The sequence below is a fragment of the Patagioenas fasciata genome, chromosome 1 (genome assembly GCF_037038585.1).
Source record: "Patagioenas fasciata isolate bPatFas1 chromosome 1, bPatFas1.hap1, whole genome shotgun sequence".
Taxonomy (NCBI): domain Eukaryota; kingdom Metazoa; phylum Chordata; class Aves; order Columbiformes; family Columbidae; genus Patagioenas; species Patagioenas fasciata.
The window spans coordinates 187,284,489-187,311,396 of NC_092520.1; the positions used below are offsets into that span (position 1 = coordinate 187,284,489).

The 26,908-nt window shown below is 35.7% G+C and overlaps 1 protein-coding gene across 13 annotated transcripts in view; it reads left to right on the top strand.

The window, feature by feature from the left end:
* FOXP2 (forkhead box P2) overlaps positions 1-26,908 on the top strand; it is a 420,375-nt gene that overhangs the window by 165,551 nt on the left and 227,916 nt on the right. The gene's annotated exons all lie outside the window — the stretch shown is intronic.

The window sequence follows — 26,908 nt, forward strand, 5'->3', positions numbered from 1 at the left end:
GATAATTTATTTAGAGAACGTTGTTTCCGATTTTACTTTATGTAATTGTGTCAATTAAGGGGAACAATTTTTCTAGATTTAAGTTAGTTATAGAATAATTTAGTTTAAGAAGACCTGTTATTGAAGGTGTGAAATAAACTAAGTATATTTACTGTGTAACTTTAAAAATAATATATTAAAGCATTGTGATCACAGTGTGTAATACAATTTCTTATGAGGTACTTATAGAAAGAGGTATTAGAGAACTTTACATACACTGTTAACATTCTGCCATTGAATTAAAAGTTACATTAAAGGTCAGCTTCTGTTTTTTTTTATTATTACTACTATTGATGCTAATTAGTAATAATTACTAATTAATAGTATATATTAATAGTCCGTGAGTTGGACTCAATGATGCCTATGGGTTCCTTCCAACCTGATATATTCCACGATTCTGTTGCTTTGTATGGTTGCGTTTGGTTGGTGTGTGTGGTGTTTTATTTTGTTTTGTTTTTTTAAACAGATGGTTTGTCATTGTGGAAACTTGCGGCAAAATGCGTGACTGGGGAATGTGCAGAATTTTGTTTCCTGGTAGATGTGGTATTTATGACTCCTGCTAGGCTTTTGCATCAGTACTGTTACAGGATTAGTACGAAAGCAGCTCTATTCTTAGCTCATATTTAAATCTCTGTATTGAGCTGTGGTACTATGGATTATTTTGACTCGTGTAGTGTTCCAAGTATAAGCTAGAGTTTATTGCCAGGTGGCAGGAAAGAGGGATATAAACATTTTATGGACAACAGATGCAGATAAATAGAGGAATTTATCTCATGCACTGTGTACTTGTTTGTCTAAGAGATACAGCCTTTAGTAATTCTTCTATGCTGACCGACATTAGACAATTAAAATAATATAAATTACTACATGATCAATTACTGCAAAGAGAGAAAAATAACAATTTCCTATGCATAAATTATGAAGTTGCTTTTCAAAAGCATTTTGGGGAAAATCTTTCTTCTACTTGTAGAAGAAAAGCATGGAAGAGCGAGGAGCAGCGGGAAAAAACCTCTCAAGTCTCCTGTTTTCAAATTCCTAAATTACACTTAGTCCATTATATTTATATTTATATTTATATTTATATTTATATTTATATTTATATTTATATTTATATTTATACTTATGGGCTATCCCAGTTGCATGAGATTTTCCAAAAGCTGTTATTTTATAAGCTAAATAAATGTGTAATAAAGATACTAATGTAGCTGGCCATTCGTTACCAGTATGTCCTCATTGGTTATTGAGGGAAAAATAGAAGCTATAACTTATTTTGCTTGGATATACTTTTCCCCTGGATATTCTCCCCAGATAGAACAAACCTGCTATAGTCCTTAGACTTATAAAGTAGTTGCACAGAGCTTGATATCTCAGTTACAGCTGTCATATTCAGGCCACTAAAGTCCACAGAGGTGTATCAGAGTCAGTGAGAAGAGAATGAAATCCACAGACTACTTTGACTGTTTTGCCTGGTGTTTATTTCTGCCGCTGAGGCTTTTCCTAGTGGAAGAAAGCTTTTGGATTGAGGAAAACAGATGGGTATCATTTGGGAAAGACAGAAATGAAATTATATATTCTGATACATTTTACTGAAATAAAATGTTGTGACATACATTGCAAAGTCGTGGCCATTCTTTTAATGAATAGTACTAGTAAGAGAGTTGAAAAAAACTGCCTAAGAATACATTGTCTGTGTAAGTGGGCTTAATATAATATTTTTGCAAGTAGATTGCCTTACTTTTTTTTCTTTTTAGGTTTCTGTAAAAACAAACTAAAGTGAAATTCGATAAACCTCAGCCCTGAAATTATTTTTAAACAAAGTTTTGCTGGTGACAGCTTATTTTCTTAAGTAAGCAGATTCCATATGTGGTATTAAGTAAATAATTTTGTGATTTGATAGTGGTGTATTAGGGTGAGACATCCTGTAATGTAACTATGTCTGAAGTTATTTACTATTTTTCCTCTGCCAAATTGTGATTGTTTAGTCTGCTAACACTTGTACTAAAGGTTTTTCTGGGTAGTGGTTAGCAGTTGTTTTCATAGCAAACGTTAAATCTAAGAAGACATTCCTTTAAAAAAAATCCTGTTCTGGCAGAGGAACTTGATTTGTATTCTTGTTCAGTGTTCCTTCACTGTTTTTAGTATGGCTGTTGAAATCTATACCTTATATGATCTCATTGTACTGCCTGCATTTCATTAATGGGTGACTCTGTTTAGGGCTTGGGGAGTGAAATATTTTTCATATGACACTACCCAATATGAGTGCAGTGCACCAGCTGCAAAAACCACAGACCATCTGATTTTGCGGCTTTTGAGGGTGTGAAAAGTTCAATTGCTTATACTAGAGCTTATATCTGTATATTATACCATATGGAAACGGAACTACTGTAGACTTGGAAGAAAAAAGAGAAAACCAAGTTCTTTAGCCATGGTTAAAATAAAGATGAAAAATATACATCTTGCAATGTAGATAAATTAGCATGACTATGCGACATTAAAATATTTATGAAAGAATATAATAATGTATTTTACTTTTTTTTTTGCCATACAATAGTATTTTTAAAGAAAGATTGCAAATGTGGAAATTGTAAAGTAAGTTTGTTTTTTTGGTGCTTAAAGCTTAATGTGCTCCTAAAAGTTGCGGTTTCATAGCTGCTTCATCACAATAACATGTTATTAGTACTTAAATATGTTTACCTGTATTAACACTCCTCCTGTCCTTTCCTTGTCTGGAAGGAGGGAAGGCGGTCCCTTAGAGTTTGAGTGGGCACTATCCACATTATCCAGAAAACAACCTAAAAATACTTGAAGAAGTTGTATTTCATAGCTTGGAAAGTTTTAAAGTAATTTTGAATTTACTAAGTCAAAACATGAACAATTGTACTAGTTGTCACTGTTCTGTGTGTCCTCCTGGAGAATCAAAGTTTTAAGCAACTGTCTATGGATCTGTGGAGTTATATGTCAGACACATTTACAAATAGTTTAAAATTGCTCTTTTAAATGACCAAGTAAAAGAAATCAAAAGAAACCAAAAGGTTTTTACCAGTCTTAAATTCTGTGATCAGTTTTCTATGTGTTCTATAGAATCCAGTTTATTGTCAGTAAAATGGTTTGCAAAAATATTGCCCAAAGCTCTAACAAGAATAAACACCCGTATTCTGGTTTGGAATGAATCAGATGGTAGTCACTGTGTTCCTATTTGATGTTATGTATGAAATTTGCATAGTAGTTAGATGTTTCAGAGTAATCTGAGGACTTTTCTGCAATAGGTATGCCTGAGATTTCAGAAGGGGGAAAGTTAAGAAGCACTTGATTGTTTCTAGCAAAAAAGCACCAATCTTTGCTCGTAAGCACATCAGCAAGATTTTATTCACAATTTGTCAGCAATTTTGAGAAGCATTTTGAGTTGTTTTCTGAAAGCAACAGAGGAGCAAACAGTAAAAGCTGCGAACTGTTGATGACAAACAAGCAACCCGCCCCAACTTCTGCTGTTTGGGTCACTCAGGCAAGGAACACACTTCTAATGTCCTGATTTATATCCTAAACCAGATAGTATTGAATAACAAGTTCCAAAGAGCAAAAATAATAGCAACCAGCACATGACCAAATCCTAATCTGAATTTTGTTTGAACAGAGAGGTCCAAATGCTGAAGAGTTTTATAAATGTCATTCCTTTTTGTGCATAAAGCATAAACACAAAGTAGTGCTAAATTTGTCGTACACTTTGTTCACCGTGGCTTATCCTTCCAGCTCTATAAAAAGGTTCTGCCATCACTGAGAAAGTGCTTTTTGTTGACAATAAGCCTCAACAACAGGTTTCTGTGAACCGCTGTTGAATCCCGCTTAACTGCTCGCAATGGAGCAGCTATTCAGTGTGGTTATGAAAACCATGACTGAGAATTGACTCCACTCATAATGAGGATCAGATGTAAGGGTAAGTATACGAGTGTTGTAGCAATGCATATTGCCAACAGAGAAAGAAAGCAAGCAGAAAAGAAAGCTTTTAGCTCTTGCAGTGTCGGTTAAAAAACTTTGTGACATTTAAATAGTTTCATGAAATCACAAGTTGGCCACCTTAAATTTTGATATTTGGCTTTTATGTATTAGGAGGGCTTTTAAAAGATATGCTCTATTATTTTTATATTTTTTGGGGCTCTGAGCTTTTTAGGTTTTAGGCTTTTAAACTTTTGATTTGTATCCGTGAGAACTGTTTTGTTTGTTTGTTTGTTTGTTAAGGACAATTCTGCTAAAATTTCTTGATTCCAACAGTGGAAAATTTAAGGAAAATACCAAACATTGTGAGATTTCAAATAAACTCTAAGTATCATATGCAAAGTTATGCTATGAAAAGTAAAATCAGTTTAGGTACATCAATAGGTGAAATGGTCTGGCTGTTGAAACTCATTGGAGTCTTTTGCCGCTGAGTTCACTGAAGCCTGAGTTTTATTCTCTTAATTCTTTTACCATCATATCCAGAGGTAACCTGTTTGTCCCATGTCTGAATCTACACGTCTAAATGGAAATGCTTCCTCCATTTGGGCAGCGGTGGGTCAGTTTAGGGGACAGAGACTCTGGGCTGTTGAACTAATTCTCAAAGAGGCAGCAGAGTTATTATTGAAATCATTCTTCCTTTTCACACATTGAAGCCAAGGAGGCTGAAGTTCATTGGCCAGGGCTCAAAACCATCGAAGTTTGTGAGATGTAGAAGGCTAAAACAAGGTGTTTGTAATAAAGGTGTAATTATAAGTGGTACTTAAAATGACTGATTATTCTTACCTTGATGAAATCCTGGTCTGATGGTGTTGGGAATTTTACAGCTAACAATTACTCTGTTAGTTACTAATACTTAGATCTACACTACTACTCCAATGCAATTGTTACTCCAGATTGGATATCTGCTGAGCCAATAAATATTCTGAAAGTTTCATCTATTGTGTGCTGACAGAATTGAGAAAATACAGAATCTGGAATTTATCTACCCCTTACGAGTAATGTGGAAAACCAGAATGTTCAAATAAATACTTTTGTAAAAGTGATGTAATACCCCCAGCAAGCAGTTAATGCAGAAGCTTCGAACGATGTAACTAAATAATTTTGAAGTTTTCCATATAATAATTTGAATTAATAGTTGAGTAATCCAATCGTAAATAGTAACTTTTGCTGCGTTTTTAAAAATAATGGGTTTATGTGCTACAGTTATATTTTATAGATGCTAAATAAAAGAAAAAAAGTGTGCAAAAAACTTTTGGACATTAGACAAAAATTCATTACAGGATTTTTTTTTTTTAAGCATGAAGAACATCATAATATCAGAACTTCACAGAACTTTTTCAAAATCAATAGCAATTCTTTTTAGCTTTGGTTAAAATATTAACCCTTTCATTAAAAATGCATTAACATGTCTTTCATTTTCTTGGTTAGAAAAGATATGACATAAAAATAAAGCAGCTAGCGACCTTGTTTGCGATGTTAAGATTAACTATAACATTTCCAATAAGGTTGAGTAGGTAATGCTAATACAGTTCTCAGATTTTGAGTTCTGATTCTGAATGATTAGATGATAGTATTAAAAGTCCACAAATAAATGTCAGCAATTTGGTTGCACTTTATTATGCACTTTTTGTAAATTAAAACCAAATAGTTTGAAATAGCAAGTTCACTAAGTTCAAGTTAGTATTTCAAAGGTGCAAGTCAGACTTGTTGAATTCATTGCTTTCACTCAAACAATTTATTTTATGGCATTCAAATCACAGTAACTTTGAGATAATCTTATTTTTATGAGGCATTCACTAATCTTTTCTCGATATGTGTCACTAATCTAGCACCACCTTAATATGAGTTGTTTTGCTCTGTGATCAGATGCTTTTTGCTTTTATTATGCATCTCAACTTCATTCTAGAATAAAACAAAGATGACATGACAATATCATTACCTACCTTCTTAATTTTTTTATTTGCAATATAATTTTAGATAATTCTTTAATTATTGTTTTAATTTTAATTTGTATGTGGAGTGCACTTTGGAGGCACATCTTCCAGTCATCTGTGCTACTATACCTGAGTTTACCTTGGAGAACTGGCTTGGCTTGTGTAGGTTGGATGTCTTTAGATAAAAGTAAACTGAAAAATGCTCTTCAAGAGTACGTCATGTGGGCTCCATCATCTGGAGTACATCTAAGACACTGGACAAGACTGAAGTAAAATCTACCAAGGGATATATGAAGTGGATGGTGAACCCTGCAGTATGGGTCACACTGGTCCACTCTTGTTGCTTTGTCTGGTATGTTCATGCAATAACAGAAGCTTCTGTTTCAGCCAAAATAATACATTCATTGCAAGTAGCCCTGTTTTTAAAGATCTTTGTTAAGATTATAACATAATGCTCAAAAATGTGGGAATGTAGTGAGTGCAGTTGTGACTTAGTCCTTTTGCGCACAGAAGCTGTGATTCAGTCATTTTTATATATTTCTGCTGGGCTCCTTGCTTCATGCAGTTCTCACAGTGTTTAGTGACTATTTAATAAGGAGCTACCCAGTATTTTAGTTCAGTATCAGAAATGTTTCCCTTGTTAAAGGCACATCAACCCAACATCAGCATCATTTGGTACCATCTTATATTCATATGGAAAGAGAAAATGGGCAGTCATCCTCTGTTTATCTTTTCCTTGTGACAGATTTATTTACTTCTTTTGAATGTTTTCTCAGTCGTTTCTGTCCCAGGCTAATGTATAGTAGTCAAGTTAGTCAAAACTATTGCATTTCATCACACTTGCTGCCATTTTTGCACACGTTTTCCAGTTTTACTATAGCTTTGGAATTGGGGCAGAGAAGGTCAGCACACAGATACCAGAGGCAGGTGTGTTAATGATTTCTGCTCTCTTCTTTTGTTCTCTTTACTTAACATTTGATAAGATTAGATTTGCTTTTTTTTTGATGACTTTTAACATGTTGGTTTTGTTCAACTCTCTTTTATGACCCAAGACCTGATTCTTTAGTGGTCGTTGGTCATCCACGTCTGTCATCATGAAATAAAGTTGGGGGAGGTTTTCACATCAGTACATCAACTTCTGTTTATCTGTGTTGAATATTGTTCGCTATTTTGTTGCCTAGTTGCTTGGTTTTAGTAACACCTGCAATTTCTGACACTGGGCCCTATCTTAAATTCATAAATAACTTAGTACACCTTAATTTTACTCATCTTAACTTTTATTATTTTCCATCTTCTATCCAATTAGTTATCTATGCCAGGATTGTCTCTTTTGTCCTACGGAAGACTGATTCCTTTGTGCCTTGGTAAAGACTGCTGTTTGATGCTGTTTGAAAGTGTCATTCAGATCAGTGATACAACTGATGAGATGATGGGCATCTACTTCAGGCTGAGCTGGGATGCTCTGTTGCCTCCCCTAATTTGAGTTTAATAGATTCTCCCTTAACTGTGACTGGTGCTTCCACATCTATTTTCCCCTCTTGAATAAGGGGCCAGTTCCATGCAGATAGCTAAATTTGGGTGTCTTCATTTTGACCTGTCTTACACGTTATTATTTAGAAACTGTGATGTGGGGGAGTACTCTTAAGATAAAGCACTCCAAAATATTTATTTCATGCAACTCACCTGAACATGTATAGTCTTCAGTTTTTAAGAGTTTATTAACCGTGTGTGGATTTTTATGTTTGCATAGATTTTGCTTTTAGAAGAGCTAACTTGTCCTGTAGTATGGTATTATGTGAACTTGATACATATATTTATATAGAATGATGTTTGGAGACACATAGCTTGTTGTTTTCTAAATGGAGTTGGAGACTACTTTCCACAGAGTTCTAAGCAGTCATGGATGAACTAAAACTTTATAATGTTCCAGTTGAACTGAAATCAGTTATTTCGCTGACAGAATTAAAATAAAGATTGAGTTTGAACTCAATTAGAGAAGTTTTTCTTGAACCTCAAATGTCTAATCTGTTTTCTTTCAAAGTCCTGAAAAAGATAAATTAATTGGTACACCCCATATTTAAGAGTGAACAGGAATTATTAGCTGACTTATCTGAGATACACAGAGAATTTTAACAGACTTTTGCTGTCTAGGAATTACATCTTTTTGCCAAATAGCATGACTGAATGGCAAACCTCCTTCTGTCACCATCTGAAACATTAATTAGGTTTTGAACTCTGCTAAGTTCATATGTAACTATTTTGATTTCTCCTTTCTTTTTAGACAGATAAGGATAGGAAAATACAGCTTTCTATACCTGTTTAACATACAAAGGACAGTTAAACAAATGAACAAGGAATACATTAATAAAAATTAAATAACAGAAGAATCATGAAGAATAAGAGACTAGGTCAAATGTTGTCCAAAAGTATTGCAGAAGGAGCACAATTTGTTAGAAACAGGTATCAGAAAGTGACTTTATGAAACCCAAGAGAGGGTTCATCTCACCTAACTTCAGATGCCCACAGTGTAGATATTAAGATCTGAGAACGTTGTCTAGACCCTCATTATAGTCAATGGAAAGAAATAGACACAAAACATTACACTGGCATCTTTGCTTTAAAATGAACATATAAACACTTAATTAATGTAGCTTTAGATCTTTACTTGTGTGTTAGAGCTATGTTTCATATCCAATTAAAAATCAAAATGGAAAAAAGTACGTAGATTCCTAGTGGCATATAGGTGGGGTGTACTAATTGTGCTAATTTCTGTCTGAAATACTAGGTTAATCGTATTTATTATGCTTGTAATGCTTGTAAATCAGAAACTAATTGCTTAATTGTAAATTGCATATTGATGAAAGCTCACGTATGATTTCAAAGGATGACTATATTTCGGTTTCCATAGTCTACCCTTCTACTGAGGAAATGTTCATTTCTTCTAGACTTTGTAATAAATGTTTCCAACAGATGCTTACAGCATGCTGGCTTAGAACTTTAATGAGTGATTTTTATTTGAAAATGCATTGCATATTCTTTCACTGTTTTTCTCTCAAATGCTTTGACAAGTTATTTACAAAATAAGAACAAACAGTACTTTTTAATTCCAGTCTGTGAACTCAAAATAAATACAAGCCTTTATCAATAGCTAGTGTTTCGAATGAGCTAGCAACTACAAAAAAATATCACAGCTTTGAGACAAATGTTTTGCTTTCAGGTAGACTAGTAAGAAATTCCAGATTAGTAGCATTTTTTTTAAAAGAGAAATCAATATTATTGTTCAATGTGATTTCCTTTTTGAATGTTATGCTGCTGAATTACATTGAAAATAGGTTTGGTGTTCATCTTAAATAATGCCAGATTACATGCCCAGAAAGTCTGAATGTTGCATTCTTTTTGCATTACAGTTAAAGAAAACTCAAAGTTTTAAACAAATACGATCTCTTCACAAAACAGTAATTTTATATTGATGAGCAATTTCAACCTGATTGAAGAACAGAATGAAGAACACAAAAACCCCCTTGTTTATGGGAAGTTTTGACTTATCAGCCAAGAATACAATATCAATGTTATTGTCGAATAATGTGAGTGCAATTATCAGTCCATAAAATGTAACATTTACAAAAAATAAATTCTGGGCCAAGTTCAGTCTTCTAATTTAGGAACAAAATCTCTGACAGTACGTGATTTCTGATAATTAAGATCCTGCTTGGGGTGAGAGTGTATTTTTTTCAGACGATTGATTAAGAATTCTGTTGATTTAATACTGTGGTGTTCCTAATTAATAATTTATGTAATGATACGAGACTAACCAGGGAACTTAATCAGCGAAAATCCATAACAATATTGTCCAAATTGGAATATGTCAGTAGCAGATACTGAATGGAGGCGTTGGGGTTGTGGCGTCCCAGGGAGTGCGAAAGAGTCTGTGTGTTGTGATGATACAGGAGTAAACAGGAGTGTGGAAAACATTGCTTAAGAGCAACCAGTCAAATAACAAACAGACTAAATTACACTTTCTTCTCTCTGTCTTGCAGTTAAAGGAAAAAGTTCTTAAAGTCATTGCTTATCGCTGGCTTGAGATAACAGTTAACTTTGTGCCTGAGTTTTATCCACTCTGAAGATTTTGTCATCCAGTTTCAGAAACACTTGCAGTAACATTTTCAGTTTGATTATTGCAATATGATATCACTTCTGGTAAGAACTGTATGGCAGATAGGGAATCAGTGGTACATAGAAGTGTGAACTTCTCCTTAATGGAGTGCTAAAATTCAAACCTGGTCATCTTTGTTTAATATCTGGATGTTTATTGAGATTTTAGTAAATTAGAACTCTGAGTCACTTCTTTAAAATGGAACTTTTGTTAAAAGAAAATAACAACAAATGCATTTTCTTTGGTAAATGGTAATCCGGTTCAGTTTAACTTTTTAAAGTTATCTTTATCCATGTTAGTATTTCTGATTCAGTTCTTCTTCTAAATGTAATGGTGCCTTTTTTTATCGACCTTTATTATAGTACTTATAAGTCATCCCTCTATTTTGATTCTCAGGTATACTTTTTTAAGAATGTGATCTTAAAAATGAAGCATTTTGTATTTATTTTGTAGCATTTTATTCCAGAGAAGACTGGAAAAGGATTAAAATGCACAGAAAATAAATATAAATTATTTGAAGTAAAAAACCTCATTTTTATTAGATATTTAAGAAACGTCTATTACAAATCTGTCACAAAAATTTACTTACTTGTAAATCCAGTATTTAGCAAACAATATTATGTATTGCTAACTGTTTAGACTAACTGATTAGTCTGAACTGATTCTGATATACTTCTTTCAATATTTTGATAAAAAGGTAGAGCTCCTTCAGTCTCACTGATCTCAGCTTTTTCATTTAGCTGTTCATACAAACCAGTTGAATTAGCCAGAATCTGAACTGGAATGAAATGAAATGGGGAAAGTATTCATCACTTTCTGAAAGGTTCCTGATTTGGAAAACCTGAAATCTGGTTCTAATTTTATATTTGGTGATTTCCAATGGATTGCTGGTCTGATTTTTTTTCTTTCAAACTTTCCTGTTAATGCTGCTTTTGTTAAATTCATATAAAAGTCATATAGTGAGTCCATACTTAAAAATAGACTATTTTAGCTGCAATGAAATTTTAAATCTATTTTAAATACCTCTTATTTAAATTTTGAGTTTAGTAAAATACATTATTCTTCTTGTTGTCATTGTGAGATTGTTAATCACTGTGGATTATCACTGGAGATACTAACCTCTCGAATACACTCTGAAGTTTTTAAGACACAATTCTCAGTGGAAGAGGAGAAGTTGGAGTCAAAAGAGTACCAGTGAGACAGGACCTACACATGCACTTGTTACTGTTTATCTCACAGGTAAATAACAAGTCTTATGGAAGTGTCTCTGGAAACTCCACTCTGCTTCTCAAAAGCACAAATGCATGTTAGTAGAGTTTCTGCCCCTCAACAGAACTTATGGGTTAAGTGCTGTTGACACCCACCCACCTCTTCCAAATCAGCAATAATAAAAGAATTGTTGGTACAAGCTTTGACTCCCTTTCCTTATGACCTCCTCATCAGGCAGAGCTGAAACCTTCTCCATGCTCTGGAAGCCCCCCAGAACCTGTGTCCTGGACCTCCAATATGTTTTTCTTCTCAGATCTGGCAGAATAAGATCTCCTTCGGCTTTTGAGTTCTTCTCTATTGAATCCTTACTTAAAGCAGCAAAAGAAAAAGTAGCCCTGCAATTTCGTGCAGTGTAATATAAACATGAAGTAAAATGGGTAAAAGATGAAAAGACTTCCTAAAGAAGTGGATATTAAAAAGGATTTTAAAAAGGAATTTGAAGTACAGGTTTTGCTTGGCAGATAAGAAAAAGGAAGGCTTTAGTCAGTGAGAATATGAGTGAGGAATGTGTTTATGCATATTCATTTTAAAATCTGGCTATCCTAATCAGCATCTGCCACAAATCTAATAACTGACTGGTTTTTGTTGTTATTTCTGAGAAGATTCCAGGTAGTGGGAAGTGGGACTGAATTGCCAAATTTCATCCCAGTTGTGTAATAGTGTTCCATAAAGTCTAAACCAAGATTATGTGTATGTATGTGTGTGATGTGATTGTGATATGTGGACTCAAATATTGAGGAACTGAAAAGCATTTGTACCAGCCTACTAAACCAACTCCAGCAGGAAAAGGAAAAAGTTATTTTTAGATTGGTTTCCTAAACAATATGTCAGTATGACACCCAAGCTGAATTTATGCTTAATAACTATTATTAGTTGTTCTTTTAGTTCCATAGTCGGTACATGGGTATTCAACAGCAAATCAGCACATCTATATGGAAGTCTTCAGAGCACGTGGTGGCTCTTGGGCACCTGGGACTTAGTTGAGATAGAAGAGAACTGGGAGAATTCCCTTATGGAAAGGGAACCAAAAGGATAGAGAGAAAGAATTAGGCAAGAAGGGAGGAACTTCAAGTAATTGAAGTAAAAAGGGAGAAGCAATAAATCTTGCATGAGGACATTTCAAGACACTGTTTCTGGAGAAACCTGAGCTTTACTAGTTCTGCTGCTCACAGGCAAACTTGGTTATTTCATCACAAAAAAATCTAGCACTTTCTTTATATTGTATCTCTATTACAGTGCTAATACATTAAATAACAAATGCCATTTTCCTTTTTTGTTCTCAGATCTCTCTATGCATGCGTATGTACTCCTAGCATATTCTGGTATCAAAGACTGAATTCTGTTGCTGAAAGGAGAGACTCAGTCTTGTGTTTCTTTAGCTTCTCTGAAGATTTCTTAGCCCCTCCTTCTGAACACACTGAAAATAACAATAAATTTAAATAAGAAATAATAGATAAAAATAGTAATTTTTTCCTTTCCATCTTCATAAAAGATGGTCTTTGTAAAATATGGTTGTTTCTGAAGTTGCAATAAGAAGTACGTGTGTAAAAATCCTTCATAAGCTGTGTTACCTTTCTAAGCCTCAGTAATGCAACTAACCAGCCAGTGTCCATATGGCACAGCTGGGCTGGGGGAGATGGGGCAGCCCAATCCTCTTATGGCTGCTGCTCTGAACTACCTGACTGAAGTAAAAAAAACCAGCATTTGTAAGTGTAGAGAAACTGGTAACACAGTCTGGATTTGACTACTATTTAACTTTCCAGTTGTAGATTCACTCTCAGCACTGCCTTTTGTGCAGAAAAACAGAAGATGGGGTTATTAAGGAGCTTTAAACTATTCCTTTTGTTTAAGCTACTAACTTGTATCATCAAGAACTTCTGGCACATGCACATCAAGGCTAAATTTTTATTTTCTGTCTTTTGTGGGTTGCTGTGTGGCAAGGCTGGTCGTCTAGTCCTACCAGCTTACTTGGGCGCTTTGCATAGTGCAGGTCTCAGAACCTCCTGAAAGACTTTGTGTGTTCCTTGAGACTGTATCTTCCATTTGCAATGTGACATTTCTTTTAGAAATTTAGAAACCATTTCTTTTAGAAAGATATCAAAGCTTTTTGTAAAGATTTTGAAAGGCAGATAATCTGCCATATCCGTCAACAATTGGTGCCAATAGATTTATTTTCATTGTTTAGAAATAAAGAAATGTGACTTTCACATGAGCACAGCCAAGTAATAGCTTTCTACCATTGGACTCCAAAATGCTCTTTTTTTTCCTCTGCTAAATGAAACAACTGTGTACTTTTGGGTACCTCTTGCCTTATAGATAGATAGAGTTGGTAAGCAAGTTATCTCTTAACCCTTTGTTACATAAATGAACGGTATTATAGTTTTAATATTTCTGTTTGAGAGGTCCATTTTGGCTATATGTAACCCAAATGAGTTATACTGAGAAAGATGGGCCTATCTGTTTGATGGATATTTCCCATTGTATCAAGGCTGAGGTCGTCTGAAAAAACATAATCTCTGATTTACAACAGAAGTAATAAATTTGGGACAATAAAAGTTCTTCAGAGAACCTGCACTGTCTGACAATTTTCCACTTAGAGTTTTCAAGATCTGTGTATTTAAACAGTTTTAATCCATGTAATGTAAAGTATTGATTTTGTATGGTGCTTGAAAATGTCATGCAAGATTAAATCTTATAGCGATCTAAGTGTACTATGACAATACAAGTTAATGTTATTAGCCAAACTTGTTATAGCATAAAAAATGGTATCAAGCTTAGTTGACAAGTGACTGAATTATGCTATCGTTTCTTAATTATTTACTGCTCAGCATTTCCTGAGTTTATACTGTCTTGATGTCATTCTGCCTGTAGTTTCTCAGGTTTGATCTTCATAAACACAAACACCACATTGAGTTTTTGTGATTCTCTTGATCTTGTAGAGTATTCCAAGATTTGTTAAAAACCCACATTAGTGTTTCAGTGAATTCATCTTGCTTTAATTGCTCTCCAATGGCTTTAATGCTTTTGGGGTATAAATTATCTCTCTGGATTTTAATAAAACGTCTTCCTTTTTCCTAAATTGAGATTGCTACATGGTTATTCTTCCCCAATTACATGTTAAGAATTGGTTGTTATTTTCTTAAGCTCTAAGGGCTGTAGATTTTTTTGATGCCTTTTGGTTTTCCTTTTACTCATATGCCTTTCTGTGGTGTGTTGACCCCGTTTGGACGCCAAGTGCCCACCCAAGCTGCTCTATCACTCCCCTCCTCAACTGGACAGGGGAGAGAAAACATAACAAAAAGCTCATGGGTCAAGATAAGGACAGGGAGAGATCACTCGCCAGTTACTGTCATGGGCAAAACAGACTCAACTTGGGGAAATTATCTTAATTTATTACCAATGAAGATCAGAGTAGGATAATGAGAAAATAAAAACTAAATCTTAAGACACCTTCACCGCACTCCTCCCTTCTTTCCGGGCCTAACGTTACTCCTGAATTCTCTATCTCCTCCCCACCAGGGGAGGGGGACAGGGGATGCAGGTTGTGGTCAGTTCATCACGCGTTGTCTCTGCTGCTTCCTCCTCCTCACACTCTTCCACTCCCTCAATGTAAGGTCCCTCCCACAGGAGGCAGTCCTCCACAAACTTCTCCAACATAAGTCGTTCTCATAGGCTGCTCATAGGTTCCAGCATGAGTCCCTTCTACGGGGTGCAATCCCTCAGACTACTCCAGTGCGGGTCCCCTACAGGGTCACAAGTCATGCCAGCAAACTTACTCCAGTGTGGGCTCCCCTCTCCATGAGGCCACAGGTCCTGCCAGGAGCCTGCTCTAGTGCAGGCTTCCTGCAGGGTCCCAGCCTCCTGTGGGTACCCACCTGCTATGGTATAAGGTACTCAGTGGGCTGCAAGTAGATCTCTGCTCTGCCATGGATCTCCAAGGGCTGCAGGGGAACAGCTGGCCTCACCATGGTCTGCACCACAGGCTGCAGGGGAATCTCTACTCTGGTGCCTGGAGCACCTCCTGCCCCTCCTTCACAGGCCTTGGTGTCTGCAGAGCCGTTTCTCTCACATGTTCTAATACCTGTTGCTGTTGGGCATTTTTACCACTTCCACCTTCTTAAATATGTTCTCCCAGAGGCACTACCACCATTGCTGATGGGCTCAGCCTCGGCCCTGTTTCCCCTGTCAGACACAGGGGAAACTTCTAGCAGCTTCTCACAGAAGCCACCCCTGCAAGCCCCTCCAGTTACCAAAACCTTGCCACACGAACCCAACACACTTCCTTGGCTAATAACTTCTACTTCAGGGATCTGACTGGCATATGGCACAGAGACTGCACTTGTGGCATCACTAATGGACCCATGTTTTCTGCTTAGAAATAACATGTGAAGAGTTTGCAGTATGTCAATGAACACATCCAGCTTTAATATTCTGTCTTGTCTGATCCAGAGCCTAGAGATATTACCCTAAAAGTATGGATAGTACTGGGTTTTCTGAGATTAGTTGAGGCAATGGCAGGAAAAGCCATGATTTAAGCAACCTTCAGTTGACAATCACTCAGGTTTTGTTAGTAACTTTCAGTTTTGCGAATGTAGTTACACTTTCTGCTGTTTTTTAAGTGCCAGGACACGGTAGTGCCAAAAAATGACACTTTCTCGTTCTCTATGTTCACTTGGTAAGGAATTTATGCCCTTCAGACATGGATATGTCACTAGTTCAAAGATATCTCTGTAAATGTTAAATTTCGAACTGGCTTATTGGCATACTCGTTAGCTGGGCTGTGCTGTTTTTCTGCTAGAGATGGAGCAAATGATCCATGATTGCTTCATACGATGAGTGTCCAGCGGTGAGACTATCACCTGTGTTCCAGCCTTGCACTGTCTGGATGCTTCTTCCACTTTTCTGGCCTGAGAGGCTTTTTTTTCCTCTATTATTTGGTGATAATTTTTGTAGGTATTTTTTATTTGTCGAAGGGAATCCAGGATATTGAGTACAATTTATTTAAAATCTGACAAATACAGAAGAAAGAGAGGCCTCATTTCACTGAAAATAATGTTATTTCTTCAAAGTAGCTGAATATGATATTTTAAATGAAATATTCAGTATTTTTCAGCTTGGATTTGTGTGTTTTATTTATTAGGGAGTTTTTGAATTAAAGCAATTTAAAAATTGATGAAATAGTCTTCTAAGATATAAAGCTGACCATACACCACTGAAAAGGCAAGAAAATCTCAAAACACGTAACAATTTATCTGGTGAACTTATAAGGTATTTCCTTACCTAACATGCTTACTACTAGTGACTGCTTACATTTTAGATCTCATATAATAATTTCCATAATTTTCCACTTGAGAGTAAGGCAAATAATATTCAGTAAGCACTTATTATTCTGAAAATGGTGAGTTGAATTTATTTTATTATGCAGAGGACAGTTTCAGATATATATGAAACAGTAGAAAAAATACTTAATGATTGACATAAAAAGACAATACTGTTTTGAAACTCATACCATTTCAGAACTTGCTCTTCATTATTTCAGTATTTTAAAATTTAGAAGAATGTTGTGACATATTGCCTCTAAATGGTACTGCAGATTACCTACAGAACACCATGTTGAATATTTTTTAAGAATAAATCAGAAGTCTGCTTTAATCTGCCTAATTCGTTTGTATGTATCAAAATGTTATTTTCAGAGTAGGCAAGTTAGAAGTATACAGTTGATTCTTGTTAGAATATAAATGTGCTTACAAACATACTCCATTTTAAAGTCTAGTACCAAATGTGTTACACAAACATTTAAAACTAACCCTCTATGTTGCAGATGAGTCCTGAGAGCCATGGAATATTGAATTCTTTGGGGCTTGTTGGAAATTAAACCTGTGTAATTTTAATTGTGTAAACTTTCACATTAAAATTAGTTCTGTGTTTCGAGAAGGTAAATCTCTTTAGACTTTCTTAATGACCATTTGAAATGATGAGGGTCTGACAGTACCTTTTACTGAGAAGTTTAGCTGTTGCAATCTAATTTTTCCAGAGTACATCAAGCCTGATAAATTTAATAAGGATTTTGAAAATAAATTATTTTTTAGAAGTTCTGTTTCTGTACAGCATGTTTACAACTATACAAAATGCTATATGCACATAGCATTTTTGACTGCACTGTGTATCTAGAGCCAAACTTTTTTTTCATTAGTATATCCTCTCTGACTATGGTACTGTCATTCATACTTCGATACCTTCTGTAAGCACAAAGTATGTATTACTAATAAAAAATATTTCATTAGGTTTAGAATTTTTAAATTACTCTTTTAGAATTGGGCACATTGACAATATAATAGTTTTAAAATCTAATTGCTTTCACCTGTTAAAATAAGTAAAATGCACGGTGGTGGAAAATATGTGTGCCTTAGGATGGAAAATAGTTGAACACATACCCTGAAGTATAGGACTTTTTTTTTTTTTTCTTTCTGAGGAAAGTGTCTGTTTTGTAGCGCTACATCTTCTCAGAAGTCTGCTTGGCTTTTGAAAGCCAACAATTCTGCACCGTACAATATTTCAGGCGAGCAGCTACTGCCGGGTAATGAGGCATGGGAGCAGCTGGTATTGGTTTAGTTCAGCAGCTTTGTGTCTGATTCTATTAGCCTACCTACAGATGTAACTGCTCTTTCCCCTGTGTGATCTAAACATAGAACAAATAATTCATAATTTTAAAATAGTTAAACGATCGTTTTTGCATTTTGTTTGAAGTTTATTGCATGAGGCTGATCAATGGTGAAGTAAATTGTGAGTTGTTACTAAAGCTGCAGCAATTCCTAGCTAAGGAAAAGAACAGAACTTTTATAGAAAGAAAAGATGAATGTTTGTCACTGAACCCTACTGAATCTAAACAAAGAAAAAGATTACCTAATAGTCTTGCAATGCATTTGAAGTACAGTCTGCTATTTGTTTGGGGAGTTGAATGGAATATATGTCTTAAAATATTTCAACAGCAGTAGTGGTGTTTTCCAGTGGGTAGATCTTAACATTACTAAATTACTGTATCTTTTTTTTTCTTAGTCAAGACTCATTATTATACTCCAAGACAAAAATAATTGAAGGGTTTTTTTGCTTGCCTGTGATGCATTTTAGAGCTAATTTGTACTAATGATGAATTGCTACAGGGGATTTTATGCTGTTCTTTATTATTTATTTACTTTCTGCCCAGTTTGTGTTAGTTAGGTGAATAATAGCACTATCTTTAAAACTTAATTCATATTTTAATTGTAAAGATTCCGTGTCAGAGAGATGAGTTATGCAGAGAATCACAACAAATTTCACAAACCAAATTTTAGCCCACGCACAAAATAAGTAATAACAGATGAGATTTTAAAATACTACACTTCTCTTATGCTAGAAAGACAGTGTATTTTAGATGTTCCAATTGCAAAATTGTGTTCTTTAGGTTCTGGGCTTTTTTTTTTGTCTCCACAAGTGGACACTGAATGGAGACAGTAGTTTGGACCTAACATTTTCAAAATGTTAGCACAACATGAAAGTGATACTTTCCTTAAAGCTGGAAGGCACTATAATTGGTTCTGTTTATTTTTTTAATTATTATTTCCCTATTATTGCCATCTGAAAGTTGTTATTTAAAAAAGTTGTATTTATGTTGCATCTGAATTCAGACGAGTTGCAGATACTAATTAATTAAGTAGAATACATGATACGTAAGAAATATACAGCTTGAAATTTAAATATATATACTTGGAATATTTAAGCGTATTGATTTCTAAAACTACTTGTTCTGTGTTTTTAGTTTTCCAGACACATTAGTTAACCTGACTAGTTTTAAGGGGGAAATGCATCAATTTTTAGAGGAAAACATACAGCTAGGTTGCCTACAATAACAGTAGGTTTGCAGGTACAGATAATCCTTATTACCCTGTGTGCATAGCACTTTGACTTTAGGTTAATAAACTATTATTTTAAATGATGAATATGTGGAATTAGTAATATCCTTGCTTCTTTTTCATGAAAAGTAGCAAAAGTGCCTTTTTCAACTTGATTAAGCAGAGCAGTTACATGTACTTTAGTTTTCAGTTGGAATCCAGGCAGGGTAAAATAAAACCTCCAGTACACAGAAAACGAGTAACTGTCAACACTTTCTGCTAGAGTGAAATGGGGTAACTTCCACAGAATTATGTTCAGCTTACTGTACCTGACTGCCACTTCCTAGAGCTTAAATTTCTCTGTATGATGTGTTACTTGTGATCTTAGTGGCCTCTAAGTGGGACCAGATTCCTTTTAGTGGTGCCCAGCGATAGGATGAAGGGCAACAGGCACGGACTGAAGCAGAGGAGGTTCCATCTGAATATGAGGACAAACTTCTTTACTTTGAAGATAGCAAAGCACTGGAACAGGCTGTCCAGAGAGGTTGTGAAGTCTCCTTCTCTGGAGACTTTAAATACCCACCTGAACACATTCCTGTGGCATCTGCTCCAGGTGAACCTGGTTTAGCAGGTGGGTTGGACTACATGATCTCCAGAGGTCCCTTCCAACCCCAACCATTGTGTAATTCTGTGATTCTAGTTTAAAATCCTTAACCCTAAGTCTGGTCATCCAGTGTTGATTGGTTCTGGCCTCATTCCACTGTAGGTGGTTTCAGTAAATTCTCTCAGGCTTTATGACAAAAATTGTTCATAAAGTAATTGGGAAATTTCCTCAGAGCACTCTACATCAAAGGATGCTAAATTGTCCCGGCCGTGCAAGAAGAAAAACAAGATGTGAAGTGCTCAGTTTAATTAGGCCACAATTTTATTAACTCAACTGGGAGCACTACCCAGCAATAAATGCAGGTCATTGTTCTTTCCTTGATCATTCCTGGTTTTGGAGGCCTGTTGTTTGCGTCCTTTTTCTAAATGCAGAAATGGGACCTCACAGTTCTTCCCTTGTATGAGGACTAAGTTAGGGAATATGTGAAAGAGGGCTTTGTCCGTTTGCTGCTACATATAGAGTCATGCAGCTTACCCTTGCCTGGCTGGTTACTTTCTCTTAACTCCTTGTTTAAGCCAAATATCCAGAAGAAAAAAAACAAAAAAAAACCCAAAACCAACCGACCAAACAAACCAAAACCAGAGAAATTTTAACTAATACTTTTTTGAAGTGGATATTCATTCAGTAAAAGAAATAGATGAAATGTTAGTACAGAAGTATGAGGATGGGCATCAAAAATGCTCCCATATGTCTATGCTGTCTTTTGCAGCATATCTTGCAAGCGGTACTTTTCTGTTTTTCCTTAACACACTCTATGAGCAATTCAAGTGATTTTATACATGGCAGATGTAGCTACATCTCCAGTGCAAGGCTGTGCTTTGCAACAGGTAGTGCATTGCAGTATATGTATGAGTTGAGTTTCTCCAGACATGGAGAACAAGGACATTGATGCTTCTGGGAGCAAAGCAGCTGATGTGCAACACTCCATTGGTACAAAGAACCTGTATGGGACTTGAGTATTCAACTTCTTAGGTTGGCTCATATTAAATGCATCATCAGGTTTTACTACTTCCTTTAACAGAAAATAATTTCTATGTCTACAATTAACGAAGCTCTTCCACCATGTAAAAACAAATCTCTGTGTTTTTCTTGCCTGTCGTGTTCCTAAAGAGGATAAAAAAGTAAGTGCCAATAGTTTCTGAAGAGTTTCCTGAGCCATTTAAATAGAAAAAGTACACCCTCTGCTGTACTCTTTAGCATGCAAGGAACTTTCCACATTCTACTTTTAATAAACAATCAAACTTCTATACCAAACATTTTCTATAAACCCACATTTTCTAATTAAAAGTTTATTTTGTGGAAGGAACTCCAGGTGGTATAATTAGTGGAATATATTTTAATGATAAATCTTCCTTGTCCTATTTTTTTTAATAACAAAAAATGTCCTATGCATTTGAGATGCTCCCTATGGGTTGTATATAAGAGCTTGGTTAATTAGCTAATCAACTTACCCACCTTACCTTTTTAAATGTGTCCTGTTTCGCAGGTGTAATCTCAAATTTTATTTGGGATAGAGGAGATAAATAAAGCATGTAGTGCTCACCGTGGCCTGCAAAGAAGAGATTTTGGGCTGTCCTTTGAATGTCGCTTTCTTAATGGGTACATCAGTCCCAGCGCTCAGCCGCTGGTCAGGCTGCCCATGTTCCAGCTCTCCTGCATCTCTTGCATCAGACCTTTCCAAAGCAGAACAGCCTTGATGCTATAGCATGACTAAAATATTATTAACTCTCAGTGTGTTTCTAAAAAAAATGTGCAGCCTCCTAAGACTATCCTTTCCTTCACTTGTGATTTATTTGTCATCTTTTTTGTTAAAGTTGCAATTGGTATATGGGTTTTATAGTACTGTGCCTTTCCCTTGCTTTGGTTTATTTCTACTCTATAATTCCTGTTTTGAAGTTTTTATTCTAATATGTCGTGAGCACTGACCAAACCTACAAGTGTTCTGTGTCCTTTTTATGTTCTGTCTAAAAAGATCTTTAGTTTTTGTTCTAGCTGGTCGACTTGTAGCATCATTCACCTATTCAGGAAAGACAAAATCATATATATAGTGATTCTGTGAATATCATATGTAGCATTAACTCAAACCCCTCTCTAGGTTTCCCCTTTTTCATGAGTGTCAAGAACTTTGCTTACACTGAAAAGGCTTTGGGATTTTCTTATATGTTTGGATTTTTCTGTTTAATTCTTCTTCAGAATAAAACATGGACACACAAACACAATTTACAATTTCATTAATTTTACTTTCTTTTACTTCAGAAGTTAAGGGATTTTGTCTGGGAGTCATTTCTAATTCTGTAGTTTTAATGACTACACTTGTTTTATTAGTTTAACTAACTGTTCCGTTCTCATTAGTTTTTGGTTGCCTTCTCACAGCCCAATCATCCACATATACAGTAACTTTGTGGCGTGCATCCTCTCTACCATTTTTTTTAATTCTTCTGACTGACTTAGGTCTGTTTGAGTAGTGACATGCAGTTAGATAATTCCTCGCTGTGTTCTCAGTATAGGATGATTTCATACACTTGCATTCCCATTCTTCACTGGCCGCCCAAGGTATCAACATTTTTTGCTGTCTGAAGAGAACAGCATCCCCAAGCTCATCTGAACAGCCATCACTAAAATGTTGACTATTAAAAATGTTTGGAAGAGCCCTTATATGTTCTAGATTTTTGTTATGGTTTGGCCAGTGTAGCTGCTGGGCAGAACTACAGGAGCATATTTTACTATAAGGGGCAGGAAGAAGAATGTTTCCAAAATCTATTGTGACAAGGTGAACTGTATTTTTTTCAATGAAGGTAACCAGTGACAAAGCATTTGGATGCAGTCTTAGATTCACCCAAGTTCCTCCAAATATTGACAAGCAAGGGATTATTCTTGACCTTGTCTGCACAGTTCAAGTTCTAGAAACACCCTCCAAAATGGTAAAGAACAAATGTTAATCACTGCAAAAGAATATCTGGGAGTAAGTGTTGTGTGGCCTCTGTTGGTGAGTGCAGTCATATGGAATAGATGGTAGTTATGTGCCCCTTTCCACCTGCTCAGATTTCTTCTCCACCTCCTCCTTATTCCCCAGTATCATTCTCAGTCCCGCTTGTAAATAATAAGTTTCTCTGAAGCCCCACAGCCCTGTAGCACTGACCAACATTATTGCTTTTCTACCTGTTTTTCCCATGGTGTTGTCCTACTGACTTCATTCTCCTGAGATCTGAAATCATGCACTTTAATCCAAGATTTGTAGCATCATTGTCATCTGCCTAAAAAAAAAAAAAAAAAATCAATTGTAAAATCATTTTTATCGTGCACCTTGATCTTCTAGCTGCTTTTGCATTTTATGAAGTAAGTAATCTCTAAGTATTCTGCAATATCTGTGTAGCTTACAAGGTATTTGTGGCTACTTTCTCTCAAAACCTTAACATTGACTCATTGGATTCAGTACAATTACAAAAGGTAGCATTTTGTATTTATTTTGTGCTAATCTGCTGTGAATAAGGGAAATACATTGCTCTGTGTTGCAGAGCAGTACCTTTTTTCTGGAGGCTTTATTTCTCCTCCAGATATGCACTAGCCTTATTTTTTCTGACTGGAAAAAGAGCTTCTGTCCCTCTGAACACTGTTGACACGAATGGAGTTACGGCTATTCCTGTCATGTCTGGTATTGCCAATTTACCCTCTGCTTCAGTGGTTTATGAAGAATTTTACCAGCTGCTTTGCTAGAAAAAAAAAAAATGTATAGCATATCTGCTTTCCAGAGCAGCTGAAAAATGACAGCGGATTTAGTGATGCTCTCTTTACAAAGTTGCATAATTATGAAAAATATCTGAATAGGTGAATGCTCCCTTTGCGGACTCTCTGTGCAAAGTAAAGACCTTTACAAATTTGTGAAGAAGTGGAAAGACTTTCTAAATTGTTATCCAGAGAGGGGAGAAAAAACAAATCTATTGCTGATTAAGAAACCTCACATGAAGCCAGAGTGTAATGATGATGAATATTAATTTACAGTCATCAGTGTATCACATATACTGTGTGTATTATTGGGAGTTGGTAGTAGTCACCCTATGGTAGATGTGAGAATGGTTCTTGTATTTTTTTTTTCATTTGGCATCGATGTACCAGACCTGGAACTTATGGCAGAACAAGCTCTGAAGTGCTGAGTGGAGACGTTCACGGTGACAAACATGAATGTATGTAAGGAAACCTGAGGCTTTCAATGATGAGGGAAACACCTGTCGTTGAAGGTATACAAGGGAGATTTTTACTGTCTGATACACTCTACAGAGACTGTGACTATATTGGGGGACTAATACGTATTTCCCAGTATATACTTCCTATGTGCACATACTTCTTTTGGAGTCTTTTGCACTACTCTCCAAAATACGCTGTTTGCTCTTCTGTTTCCCTTTTCCTGAAGTTTACAGATAAGTAACCAATGTCCTCCATTACTTTTTCATTAGATTGGCCGAGAGTTCACCAGCTGTTAAGGTCCCTGCCCACAAATCCTGTCAGTATTTGTTCCAAGGGGACAAACTGCAGCAGAAGTAGTAGTTGTTCCAACAGCACCTTTGTACCAGTGATGATGTAGCATTTCTTTTCCCCTCCTCTCTTTTGTAGTATCAGTCCAACTGCTTATCCTAATCTGGATAAAGAGAAGATGCTTTCCCTCTTATTTTCTCTTTTTATAATATTATTTACTGATACTAGTATAGTTATGGAAGATAAGCAGATGTTACCTTAGAAGTTTTCCTTAAAGTGAAGGATGCTATTTTATAAGTTGGGTAAAGAGAGATCACTGCCTTTTCTTTAGTCCCGCATTGATACCTGTGAGCCCCTTGCACTTATCAATCACTGCTTGCAGTAGCAAAAAAATACACTACCCACAATGGGTAAGCTTTAGGAAAGCTCAGGGTGTCTAAGAAGAACCCTGTTACATAGAAAAATCTCTGCAGCTGGGCTCTGCTAGTGTATAACATTGTTCAAAAGATAAAACAGTACTGAAGATGTGATTGTCTTCAGTCTTTGCCACTTTTAGGTAAAGCTTTCAAGATGAAACTCAAATTCATTGTTGGTTGCCTTTCAGATATTCTTTGTAAGTTTTGCAGTTTTAACAGGAGGGAGGAAATTGAAAGCTCCTGTTTATAAGCCTTTAGTATCCGCTTAGCTTTCTAATTCTGGCAGCTGGATTTTAATATGATCATATAAATGTTGCTGTTCTAAGGTACAGAAACCAGTCTTATTTCTAAAAAAACCCCCAAACATTTATATGAACAGTAGAATCCATGTGAAATCTCTGATGTCTGTGTGGCACAGCAGTTGTGGCACAGCCTTTATTTTGGTGGGTACATTAATAATATGCCTTTGTCTTCCTTTTTCATTAAACTTCGAGCAACTTCAGATGGTTGAAACTTGTGTCACATTTGGAGGAGGTGGCCCAGAAGTTATTGATGGTTGAGTGATGGGCAAAATGTGATCGTGCAGATCTTCTCTTACAAAACTGGACTAAAAAAGTGACATACAAATCTGATTTGAATAGGAGAAACAAGAGAAACTGCTACAGGCTTGCATGTGAGAAAAAAAGTTGAGAACAACTTCATTGTCTTTGGTGTAACTGAGCTGGATAGTAAATTCTTGTAATCTAGTTATATTCCTTTTTTGATAAAAAGAAATCCAAAGGCAATGTTACTTTTCTACAAAAAAAAAAGGTTCATTTGAACAGCTGTAGTTTGTATGTGACCCTGTCAGATATAAATGGGCTGGTTTCTTTTTATATTCAATGCATGCCATTTTTAATTATTTTTAGCCATGCTATCCAACTGACAAACCTGAAAGCACCTTGGATAAGGTTCCACTCTCAGACTGAGGTACCTGAATGTAGTTGCCCAGTTAAAGGTGTCTGCACTTGCAGTAGGTGGCATGGTTTCAATTTGTAATGAATGGAGCTCCCACTTTAATCAATACAGTCAACTGAGTCTGGAGAGTGGTTTTGCTTGCCTTTAAGACAATGTCTAGAGTAGGATTTATTTACCTAAGCAAATGTTTCTAGTGTCACTAGAGATGCCTTTAGATACCTGAGATGTCCACAGAGTGTTAGCAGATCTAACGCAGGACCAGTGGGAGACCTCTGTCTCCCTGAATTGGCAGCTAAAAATTGGGCATGATATGCTGGATCATCTAAAATAACAACAGATACCTACATTTAGGCAACTAACTAAGAGCCTTTGTGAATGGACAGTGTCGTTTCTCTCTAGACTCCATTGACTGTACATTCTGTAGAAGAAAGTCCAGATTTTTCTTGATTGTAATAGATTATTAGAAACATGTAAGGACTTAAATTTAAATGCTTTAATGTGAAGCTATATCCTACCTTTATAACTCTCTCTAAAAATATGAAGTCCAAATAATACAGGAAGTTTTTTTCTCTGGTATATAAGAATATTTTAATTCTAAACTAGTTACTGCTAAACTGTCAAAACGTGTTAAGGATGTTTGTCCATGATGCAAGACTAAGGTTCATCTGTGTAAAATAGATCAGAAAGATGCAACTCAGGTATCAAATTTTATTGTGGTAAAGTGGAGAAATGCTAAAGAACAGTGCCCAGTCTTTTCTTGTTGTAATTGAAAGTGGTGCAATCTCAAACTGAATTTTCAGGTAACTGTTGAGAAACACTGACTTTTAAAGACAATCCCTGGACTCTGCTTACCTTTGGTAGGGTCAAATACCACTTTCTGATGAAGTTCTTTAAAAGCAGCATAAAGGAAGCCTCTGTATCACCTTATCTAGACTTTTTCCTAGATAAGTTTCTGACCTTTCTTTTCCATCTAAAGGAACTGAGGTTATCATGTGCATTCTTAATCTCAATGGCCAGCTTCAATCCATTGCCACATACAGTAGTGTAAAGGGTTTGTTTCCTGCTCCTTTTTGATTTTGTAAGGTTTCATTTGCCTCTTTCTATTACAAAAAAAAAAAAAAAAAAAGAAGTCTGTTTTAAACAGTTTA